Here is a 12,142-nt window from a genome sequence, read left to right as displayed (position 1 = left end):
CTGTGAGAGGTCCAGGGTCATGCGAATCTGAATTTGAATAGAAAGCAAAATGAATATGGGGTCGTATTGTGGAGCATCTTTCAGAAGCTCAGCATTGTTTGGGGGCCTATGGCAGATATTTAATTTTTCTAGAAAACTGAGAAGTGCATGTTTTTATTTCTAGTTTACAGATGAGGAAGCTGTAACTCTGAGAAATGAAATGCTATGGCCAAACGCTGGGATTCCAGCCCGGGTCTGTCTGTCTGTTCCTGTTGCTCTTTCTGTTTCATGATGCTACATCTGTAAGTTCAGGTCACGTGATTTTAAATGCTTTTGATTGTTGTTTTCCAAGAAGGCCGTTGATTAAAACATGGTCCTCTATTTCTATCATTAATTAGAAATATGCGTCTACAAGTCTCCTGCCGGCTGCTCTGTCCCTCACTGAAGTCCACAGATTCCAGGTAGCCCGGATGCAATGGCTTTTCATCGGCTCAGCGGAAGGATCTCACGAAGGGCCTTTACCATCTCCACAGCTAGGAGTGGAAACATGAGATGACAGAGTGCTGAGACAACCAAGTGCCGGTCGCAAAAGGCCAGAGTGCCCCAGCGAGGAGGGGCGCAGCTCATCTTCTGAGGAACTGGGAGATTTTTCCTGCCCTCGGTTCTGGGACTCAGAAGGGGATAGATGGGGAACCCTGCTTTTGCCCCAGGTTGGTGACCCCCAAACTGCTTCTCCTGTTTCACTTCTCCCAGTGCTGCCTCCTGAACCCTATGTCTCACTTCACGCATCCCAGCCTTTTTCCGGGAGCCTGCAGGCTGACAGTCACACCTTGGAAGCTGCCCACTCTGACAGGCTCCATCTCCACCCTGCCTAGGTGTGGTTGTGTGGCTGAGGAAGACCGGACTTGCCCAATTCCTTTTACAATCTGATTTATGGTTGTAAGCTCCCTGCGTGGGATCTCTTCTTGGGTTGACAATTCTAGAGTTTGTTTTAAAAGCCGCCTCACATCCTCTTTGCTTTCATCCTTGCTTAGGACCCCGACCCTGCTTAGTATATCCATTCCCAAGGAGACAAAGCTTCAGGCCATAGAATAATTTCTCTTTGAGATTAATTACGATTTTTCTTCCACTGATTGTGTATGGAGATTTGATGATAGGAATTAAGAAGCTGTAAACTGTGGTTCATAAGAAAGGCCAAGGTCTGCATTCTTTCAAATCTTCTAACCCTTTCCTCCTCATCCCTCAAGACATCTTCCCCATTCCTCCACCATCTTCTACTTTATTTCTCTTTCTCTTTTTTGTTCTCCTCCTGCTCTACCTTCTATCTTAATTCTCCCACGGGTTGCCTGCTCCTTTAAGTTCCAATCGAGAGGTCATATACATATATATAGCATATACATGTAACATATCATATATTTATATATACATGATTTTATCTATTGGAATAATCTCCTTTCCTATTGCTGTTTTTAAAAATTGAACTGTGAACTGCCATATGCTATCAGAGCACAGGTCCTGAGTCTGCTACATAGCTAGGTCTTAAGAAATGTTTTGAATGAATAGATGTTCCTCACTTTGCCCTTGAAAGAAATTTAAAAGTATATACATAACCTAAGCTAACTAGATTTTTTGAAAATTCCATCAATCATTCACATATTAATCAAGACTGATCTCTGGCCTTTACACTGGGCCAAGTTCTGTGAAAGACACAGAATAAGTATGATTTTTACCCTTAAGTAGTTTACAAGCTACTGGAGATACAGCAGACTATGACCCATAAAACAACCAGGGAAATAGGTGAAAAGAACAGTTAGAGGCTGACTTCTGTGATGTAAACCGTAGGCTCAGTCAACAGAGAGGGAAGAGGTCTCAGTGACTGTGGGAAAGGGCATTAATTTAATATTTCTGGAAGAGGATTGATAGGAAAGTAACATACATAACAACAATTGGAAACAAACAGAATTTCCAGTCGTGGTGTAAGGCTGTGTACGAGTGTTGGCTTTGCTTCCCCAACAGTAGATCTTACTAACCAGTGAAATTTTGTTTTTTGAGCTTGGCTGTGTTGCTAACCGTCCAGTCAGTGCTCATACATTTGAGAATTAATTTATCTGAATGTTTTTTGCTCATATCACAAGCTTTCCACAGTGAGAAAAATCTTTTGATTTTACTTTTAATTTCAAGAAATTGACATCTTTTTAGATAGGAAATTCAATTATGCAGCTGAAGAATTTAGGAACCAGGGACACAGTCTTCAAATGGTTTTAGGTCTGTTTTAACTTCCTTGACTGTTTATGTCAACTCACAGCTCATAACAATCATGCCCTGTCCTCCTGCCCCCTCTTTTTCTTTCAAAGTAGAAATATCCACCAAGTAATGGAGAAATCACATCTGAAAGGAATGTCTCACAGGCTGAGGAACTCACTCAGCAAGAGATGATGGAGGGGTAAGCTCAAATTTAAATTAATTCCCAACCTTCCCTGTACCAATGGTCGATGTCTAACTTAGCTAATCCGGGCAAAAGTGATATATTAAAATAACTTTAAAGATAGGTTCTCGGGCTTTCTGCCTGCTAGCAGATAGGGGTTCTGGATATATAGGGCAGTCCATCTGCCTGATACTTCAAATAAGATCTAAAAAAAAAAAAAATGCTGGTATCACAGAATGGCATCAAAATTGTTTTTCATTCGTTACTCGAGAAATGTGTAGCTTGCTCCATGGCTACTAACCCACGTTCCCCACATTTCTGCCTCTTGATTATGTGTTGGTGCTGCTCAGATTTTTGTTTACATTAAATATCGGATCTTCAGAGGTCAAATGAACACAGTCTTTGAATCAGATTCCTATGAGTTACATGTATAATAGTTTATCTGCTCACACTGGGTAGAAAAATAGTGGGAGACAGTTCAAGCTATCCCAAATAAACAGACAGAAGTAAAGGCACAAATGCTTTTCTGTATAGGCCTGTCCTTGCTCATTTCTCCTTGAGGAGATAACACCTTCTAACACAAGGACAGATAACTATTTCAGGGTTTCAGAGTCCGACCATTTAAAGATGTATTTTCACTCCATTTGTTTTCTTTATCTGCTTTTTTAATGCGTTGGTATATTTCAACTTGGGAAATTTTCGTTCAGATGCACCCAATAGAAAGAAAGCCAAGGAAAAGGGCTTCCTTTTCACTATCTAGGAGGTTTTGAAGGGTGATATGACAAGATAGGAGAATGTATTTTCTGATGGGAATAGTTGTTTGCATGAAAATTTTAATTGTTACCAGAGTTTGAATGGAGTTGCAAGGAAAGGTAGTTAGATAAAGCCTCAGGTTAATTTCCATCATTACCAAGCATTTTACACCACTGAAAAATTCCAAACATATAAAGAGTAGTCAATCTTGTTCTTTAGATAGAAAAAATAAAATAAAATAAAAAATAAAGGTGGGGGGCAGTGCTTCAAAGGCTGTCAGTAGACAAGTCAGCCAATTACAGATCTGATTTGGTCCTTAACCCCTTGAGGTAAAAGACAAAATGTTCTGTAATGTTCTTGGCATGCATTAAATGAAACAACTTAAAACAAAAACAAACAAAAAAAAAACCCTCTACTTTAATGGTAATACAGACAGACGTAAAGAGCTCTGGCGAGAGTTAAAAAATTGGAATCAGATATTAGAATCAAGAATATAAATGGTACAATAGAAACATTTCTGCTATTGGCGTGTGGGGTGGGTATCCTCATTATATTTAGTTATGTGAAGGAGGCGTGGTTGTGATGTTTTGAAGCCAGTAACAGAACAAATGGGTTCAAATCCCGGTTCTACCACAACTATGTGGCCTTGGCTGTACCACCAAAGCTCCCTATACCTCAGTATCTTGATGTGCGAAATGAAGATGATGGTCCCGTCCACCTCTCAGTGTCGTGCAGATTAAATTAATACACACAAAGCAATTAGTATCTGCTGAGTGTTCACTTGCTATTATGATCAATCCACACACAGCAATGTTTCAAGATAGAGAAAATACATATGGCACAATACAGTCCTTCTTGAGGATTTTTTCATGTTTATAGATGATAAAGGCATTGAATGTCTGCTGATGAGGCACATCATTTCCCCTGGAGCAGGGACGCAAGTTTCCCGGGCACCACTGAACACTCCCAAAGTTACAGAGAACTTATTAACACCCTCCATAGCATCCCTTTAAGATGATAATTTATCTTTTTAACATTACTCAGTAAAACCAGCAGAAGAGAGCCAGGTGGGAATAACAACATGGTATTATATACAGCTACAAGTTTGACCAGTTCTATAGATTCTGCTGCAAGGCACAGTAAAATGGAGTAAAATGTAACTTATCTCGAACAGTTGCTCCAATGAGTTACTAGAGGAGTGGCAAGTTTACAGACCAAGCGCAAGAAACCCATGGGAGTTAAAGGCTGTGACCTTTTTATTTAGGATGCACAGTAAAACCTAATTTAAGGCATGCAAGTTATTAGGTCTTTGGAGAGTTTCCTAGGAGCTTTGCAAACAAATGTGAAAGTCTATAAAAGATGTGATTTTGAAATAGCTAGGAAATGATGGGTTGAAATTCCACAGGGGAACGCCGTCATACCTATCAAATACTGGTAATTTGGTTGAAAAGAGAATGCCTCGTTGTTTGCATTTTCTCTCTCCCCACATCTCCCTGGCCACTTTTTATATCTCTGCTCAGCTTGACTGCTGACAGAGTATTGCATGGCGTTCCTTTGTTCTGAAGGGGCAGCCTTTGGTTTCACACTAGTCTCAAGTTCACACAACCAGGCAATCTCACACACCTTTCCATCTGTTCAGGCTTTCCTGTGTCGGGTGCTCTTCCCAAACTTGCTTTAAATATGAAAGAATCACCCTCCACCATTAGTGAGGAATCCATTTCTTTCCCTGTAATCCTGAAGATGTGAATGGAATCCTCCAGTGACAGTGTCTGGCAAGAAGATATTCATGGGCAACTACATGATTCGAATAGATACATTCAATTAGCCCTTCCTGGAGAAGCCTCAGTTTACTTTTTACCATGCAGTATTTCAATGGGTTTTAAAGAAATTCTAATTACTGCATAGAAAATAAGTCATATTCTTCTTCTCTCACTGCGGAAGGCTTTTATTACTACTGCTATAAAACATATATCCCTTTTTTTTTTTTTTCTGTTGCTATCCTAGCAGAGTAGCCTGCATACCAATAGGATCACTAAAATGCCACGAAGCAGAACATATTCATCTGTTAAATTCTATGTACAGTAACCTAACAAATGCCAGAGACAGAAAGATTGCCCTCTGCACAGTAATACTTGTGTAGATGTCTTCTTTATGCTAACAATGACAGGGCTTCATGCCTTGTACTGTACTCAAAAATCAGAGTGCATTTTTTTTTTCCTTCAGTAGAAGACTCTGTATCCAAAAGAAAAAGAACTGCACATTTTTGGCACTGAGATATTTTATGTGGATAATAAATTTTTTCCCTTGAACTCCACTAACTACAAGTATCTACCTGGAAGATGAAATCGAAGATTTATGTCATCAGAACTATTCAGTATACCAGAGGATCATTTTTTCTTCTTTTCAGGACTGTCAACTTTGTTTACTGTTTATGTTCAATTCCATATGACACAAGCGATTAAATGGTCTTGTCATAGCTACATGTCAAACCTTCTTAGGAAAATAAGGTAATAAATGTAAAATTATATTAATAGGGAGTTCTTTGAAAGACATATTACATTTATTGAAAACTAAATTGTAACTGGAATGCTATAATTATATTTGTACTAATCAAAAAGATTTTTGAGTCTATAATTTTATGGCATTTAGTCTGTTTTAAAATTGAAATGACTAAGGAATGATTAAAATATTATTACAAGGAACTTCAAGGAAACACATAAGAAGTCATGGAAGCCCAGAAACTGACTTCATAAATCAGCACGGATCTCGTCAAATCTATTAGCCTCTTAGGTGCATCTTTAATCTAAACGCAACCATTTGGCTATTGAAATCAGCCTTAAAAAATGACATCAAACGATGTTGTACAAACATAAGCTTTTTTGTTAGCCCTGCAACATTAAACTTTTTTGTAATCTAATTTCAATCTCAAAACAATAAATAAGCGCGTGTACAATCGCAGGAACTGAATCCTGGCTAATTATAATACTTCTGCATAGCCTCGTAACATTTGTAAATTGTGAAGAATAAATCTATTTGACAGGCCTGTTAGCAATAAGGCCTTCAGCTTCTTGCTTTGCAGCCGAATGAAGTAAAATCTATCCTTTTCTGGCTGTGGTTAAAAACATTTCAACAGTTAGTTCTTTCTCACAGAAAACGCTGCAGGTAGGTGCCAGGTTAGAAACAAAACAAAACAAAACAAAACCCAAAAAACAAAACCCCAAAATAACACGACTGAATTTTACCCTTGACTATGCTTGGCCAGGATGCATGAGAAGTTAAAACATACTGAGAGATTATTATTATTATTTTTTTTTTAAGAGTGAAAAACTTGATAGAGAGGATTGTATTTCTAGATCAGAGAGTGGACACTATAATCTTTCTGACATTGTAAAACTGAAGCTGGCTGCAGGGAAAATAAACATTACAATACCCGACACTTAAACAATTGTACCTCTGCCGCTAAGTAACAAAAGCGTGAGGCACCTGGAATCCCAGCATTTGTGCCTAATGCCAGCAACAATATAAAGCATTCAAGTGACATTTGATAATGAGCAGACAGTGCAGGCATTACACACGGTCTTTAGAAGAATCAGACTTCCTACCTTGAAAAGACAGATGGAGGTAAGTTCCTTTATAAAAAAAAAAAAAAAAAAAGTTGTAAGTAAAGCCAGGCGGCAGCTGCAGTAAATTGAGTCCTTTCAGTCACTGTATACATACAGCAGTTCTGCAATAAGGGGAAAAATATAATGGGAGGAGCGGCTGTGAACGAGTGACCTCCTCAAGCCGAGTCCTCTCTGTGAACCAAGCATGGAAAGCCCCTGCTCCTGATTTGCATGGAATATCTCCACTTGAACAGATACAGAGCAGATACATTTAAATTGAGCTGGCACAATGGCAAAAAGATGGAAGAGTGAATGAATGAGGGACAGCGCAAGTAGAGGGAGAGAGAAAGAGAAACAGACACGAGATCGGAGAGCGTGGATAAGCTGGTTCTTACAGAACTGTGTCTCAGAAGAGCTACAGCTCCCTCTTCATGTCACAGTTGTAAGATAAGCAACGTTGTCATTAAGAACTGGTTAATCATAGGGAAAAATAGACCCAGATTAGCTGACGCTCTAGCTGAGCTGGGTTTTGTGAGCCTTTTAGGAGTCTTTCTGTTTTGTCATCAGGATTTTAGATGGTATATAGAAAATCTTTTATTAGGAGCTGGGTAAACACATTTGGATAAAACTCTGAGTTTTGAATGCGATCAGAGCTTTGACTTCATTGGTGTACCCGTATGTCAGTGAAAGAACGTAGACAGTTTGTTAAGTAGAATGTTTATTTTGAAAGAGAATTAATCCCTGTTAACTTTTAAAGAGGTAGCGCTATATCCTGCACTGCAAAAAAGGAAAGAGTATTTGAATATTTATTAATGATTAATTCTCTGAAAGGACCGAAATGCACAACTGAAATGGAATTTGTGTTGTTGTTGTTGTTTTTAATCTCCTTAGATTGTTAATTCGGTTCCCCCCCACCTTCATGTTGTCTTTCCCTGGCGTTTCAGAACAGAAGAAATCCTTCTTTCTCTACCATACATGTATCTTTAAACAGACAATGATCATTTGCTTTTCCATTTAGCATCATCAGAGCTTTATATATTCTTATCCTCATTTCGAAAATGAGAAAGAGGGAGTGGAATATGATTGTAACTCTTGCCAACAGTCACTCAGTAAGTTGGTGGCAGATCTCAGAAAGAAAAGAATAACCCTCAGTTAGCAAGTTAACGTGAAGCCTGCCTTCTCTTTGTGTAAAGGTGTCTGCAGATGCCCAAACAGGCAGGCAATTAGGTCAATTCAAAGGAAAAATCAGTCAAACCAGCCGGTTGACTGAATTGATCATAGCCTTGGGGAAGCCATGATTAACTTGGTGTGAACCAAATGACATTGGTTAAATAATGACATTAAAACTCTCAACATACACATGTGCGGGATATTTGCAGGGAGAAGTAAAGAGACCAGTCAGATTTTTGCTGCTGTTGGGAATCCATATCCTGTCAGGAAAGAGAATGAATTTAAATATACTATACTTAAAGGAACTCTGTCTTGATGGACAGAAGTATTACTTTCAAAGAAATCTAAAGGAAAATGCCAGCACACATTTTCATGAGATTTCGCGATGATCTGGAATTTCTGAAGTGTGCAGATTTAGTGACTATAACAGTGTTTAGGAAACAATTGCTTGAAAGTAAAAGGGTGAAGACAATAGTTATTTTATGTCTCTGGCTTCCGATGGTCTGATTGCTCTTCGAGAGGATGGGTGAGTTCTCAGGTTTCTGATATCAATTTGGACACAGCTTGCACACAGGTTGGCTTTGGATGGTTATTGGGATCTTAATATTACTTTTCAGGTGGTAAACTCTGGAGTCAGGGGCCATATAATGTCCTTTAAAATATCTCCCCAAATATTTTGAAAGTGTCCTTTACATATTTGGGATATTTCATGAATGCTTATGGAGGAGATATTGGAAATAATGGTAAAGCACATAGATGCTCTATGCCAGTTGTTTAAAGTAAAAATTGGATTCATAAATGGTAATGTCTTCTGTACCTTCATGAAATACAAGGAAATAAAATTAATACCACGAACATGTCTTGCCATCCATGGGATGATAATAACAGTGTAAGTGGTGTTAGGTAGTATATTGGCATGGAAGCTTATTTAGGCATTCCCTTCCTCATACCTCATACCTTCCAGAAAGTGTGTTTAGGATTTAAGTCACAACTTTCTAGGCACCAGTACTGACTCAGACAATTATCAGCCTCTGTGTCCATGTGCAAGTTACTTAACTTGTGTGTAAAATGGGGATAAAAAAGGCCTTTTCTTGGGGCACCTGGTTGGCTCAGTCAGTTAGGCATCTGCCTTCGGATTGGGTCATGATTCTGGGGCCCTAGGATTGAGCCCAGATTAGGGATCCCCACTGAATGGGGAGTCTGCTTCTCTCTCTGCCCTTCCCCCTCCTTGTGCTCGCTCTCTCTCCCTCTCTCTCTTTTCTGTCAAATATATAAAATCTTTAAAAATCCCTTTTTTATATGGTTGATGAAAGGAATAAAAGAAAGGGTTTAGCATAGCATGTGGATAAATACTTAATCAGTGTAAGCTATTATTCAATTATTTTAAATCCATTCCCATTGAACACGGTTGTCTCTGAATTGGGAAGTGTTACTATGGGGTCTATTGGATGTAGGGGTGAAAAAAAAAAAAAAAGAAAGATGACTTCTTTGTCTGTTCTTGGCTTTTTCTTGCCATTGTATGAAGAAGGCTCCTTCCTGGTCCCCGACAACCAGAAGGACTGGTGCCTCTACCTTTTTATAAAAGACAGAAATAGAAGTACTATTCTCAGGAGAGCTAGAGAGTGTTGTAGCAAGCAGATCCAACCTTCTGTACAGGAATAGGAAATGGCTTGTGTGGTACAAAGTGAAGGGCATCCAGAAGCTGCTGGTCCAGAAATATCTTCCCATCTGTCCTCTCCTATTTCCTGAAATGCCACCATTAGAAGTTTATTTCTATGTTTTACTGGCTTCCCATTCTCTTTTTCAATGCACATATTACTGGCAAAATTGACACATTAACAAGTTTACACTTAGAGTAGTACATGAACTCATAGTTATTTTAATTATTCTATCAGAGATATTTTCTTCTAGCAATGAGCTGAGGACCAACAATGCCAAGGAAAAGCCAGATTTCAATGAAGGTGGAGAGAAAGCTCCTTTGGTGAACACCAGACAGTGTTTGGGGATGAGATCCTAACAAGGGTAGTGCTAGAGCTGCACTTGGGCGCACTCAGACCCAGGCAGTGAGAGATCTCGCAGCAGGCCCTCAGAGACCAAGGTGCAGGTGTTCACCCCTCCCACCCGCCCTCCACCCCCATGTGTGGGAACAAGGAACAAGGGTGCATTCATTCATTTAGTCATTCAGCAAATATCCATTGAGTGTTTTGTTGGCAAGAACCTAGGGCTGCTTATCTCAAAAGAGATGGTGCTTGCTCTCATTTTTATTGGAGATGATGGTAGCGAGCATGGAATCAGATTGAGTCTAATACTGGACATCTGAACAAAGGAAAATAGTACAGAGGAAAGAACGCAAGGAAGGCAAAGCACAGTTGGAGTGATTAAGGCCTTTACAAACTAGGCAACGCTTGATATGACTCCTGAAGGCAGAGTGCTGTTGGACAAGCAAGGGGAGCTGGTGGGGCTGCAGGTGTGTGCCAGGTCTAGTGAACACAGGTACAGAGGCAGGGCGGCACGAGAGACACAACCAGCTGGGAAAATCAACTGGGTATGCTCAGAGGTGAGGATAAGATTTTATTTATTTATTTGACAGATATTTATTTATTTGACAGAGAAAGAAAGATCACAAGTAGGCAGAGCAGCAGGCAGAGAGAGAGGGGGAAGCATGCTCCATGCTGAGCAGAGAGCCCAACGTGGGACTTGATCCCAGGACCCTGAGACCATGACCTGACCCGAAGGCAGAGGCTTTAACCCACTGAGCCACCCAGGCGCCCCAGAGTCGAGGATAGAAGGATGAGTGGGAAATGTGGAGAGATGTGACTGCAGTGTTACAAAGAACCGAGGAGCGGGTCTCAGGAAGGAAACACGGGGCACAAGCACGACAGATCCTTTGTACCTCTGGGCCTCAGCCAGGGACCTTTGTCTCCCCGCAGCCCCACCTCCCTATGCCGCCTGCATGCACTCATCAGGGCTCCCCAGCCCTGGGAACACATACAGAGAGCAACGTTTAAATGACAAGGAGTGCTATCCCTGGTGAGGAAAGGGGGATGTATTGCCAATTAGATTAGAGATTGAAGTCTGTAGGGAATTGAAATATTCCAAAATCGTTTGTGAGGGGCCGCCACCCCATTCTGTAACCTAAAGTGCTGAATGGCATATTCATCTATGAATTAAAATTAATTGTGTTTGGAGACTTGGGGATGTAGCAAATCAGGGTGGGAATCACTGCTGGAGCCCTGAAACTCATTTAGCATATAAAAAAATACAGCACTTTGAAATCCTTAGTGAGACAGATTACCAGCATTAGTGCCATTAATACTAATGATGGTTAATAATTGGAAAATCATATTTATAAAAACAGTAACGATAACGGACTCAAACCGGATAGCAAACCTCCCAACTCTAATCTAAAATGCTGTATTATAAGCTTCCTGTTCTCTACTGTTGCTTGAATCTTAGTTATTTTGACACATTTATCCAGAAAATATCGAAGTTTCTATACTTAACCCAAGAATGACAAATTGCTTCTTGTAAATATTACACTTACAGTAAAATTCACTGTAAGATAAATGATTACATAGATATTGGACCCAGTAGTGGGAAATATATTTGAATTCTAATAAGGACTGGTTCAAGCTTAAAAACAATTAATAACTGTCAATTTCCCATAAACACAATGACAAGTAAAACCTCCAAAAAGGGCACACAAACCACAAATGATTAAAAAATTATGCTGATTAACAGAATACCGAATACATTAGGATTCTTTTAAGTTATCTTTCGATTTCCATCTTCATGCTGCCAGCCACCAGCCCAGTGGAGGTGACAAGAGTTCTGGTTAGTCCAGCATTCAGCCTTTCCCCAGCATTTTAAAACTACTTCCAATTCTCTGGCATCGAAGGAAGGAGGTGTGTCACTTGGATCTCCCTTCAAGGAAAACCTTGGGGCGCTGCAGCAAGGAAGGAAGGGAGCTGACAGCCAGCAGCCATTGACATCGGCACAATTCCCCTCTTCAGGCAGCTCTTAGGCAATGACCAAGTGTAATGGGGCTCTGAAGGCCCATCTGTGTTGCCCAGGGCAGGACTCCTCTGAGGCTTTCCCTGCCCAACCCTGACTCTCCCAGCATTTGACTTTCCGAGGCTTGGATCCCTCGTTGAACTCAGACCCCTTAACTCCTCTCGATCTTCACTTCCCAGCAAATGTAAGTTCCTAATCA

At 40.1% G+C, this 12,142-nt stretch overlaps 1 long non-coding RNA gene across 1 annotated transcript in view; it reads right to left on the bottom strand.

Moving 5' to 3' along the window:
- LOC116875051 overlaps positions 1-7,157 on the bottom strand; it is a 121,025-nt gene extending 113,868 nt beyond the window's left edge. The window contains exon 1 of the long non-coding RNA XR_004384120.1: positions 6,760-7,157. This is a non-coding gene — a long non-coding RNA (uncharacterized LOC116875051). The remainder of the gene's footprint in view (positions 1-6,759) is intronic.
- Positions 7,158-12,142: the final 4,985 nt, after the last annotated feature.

The sequence above is a fragment of the Lontra canadensis genome, unplaced genomic scaffold (assembly GCF_010015895.1).
Source record: "Lontra canadensis isolate GAN:19392208 unplaced genomic scaffold, GSC_riverotter_1.0 scaffold40, whole genome shotgun sequence".
NCBI classification, from domain to species: Eukaryota; Metazoa; Chordata; class Mammalia; order Carnivora; family Mustelidae; genus Lontra; species Lontra canadensis.
This window is presented reverse-complemented; position numbering and strand designations above follow the sequence as displayed.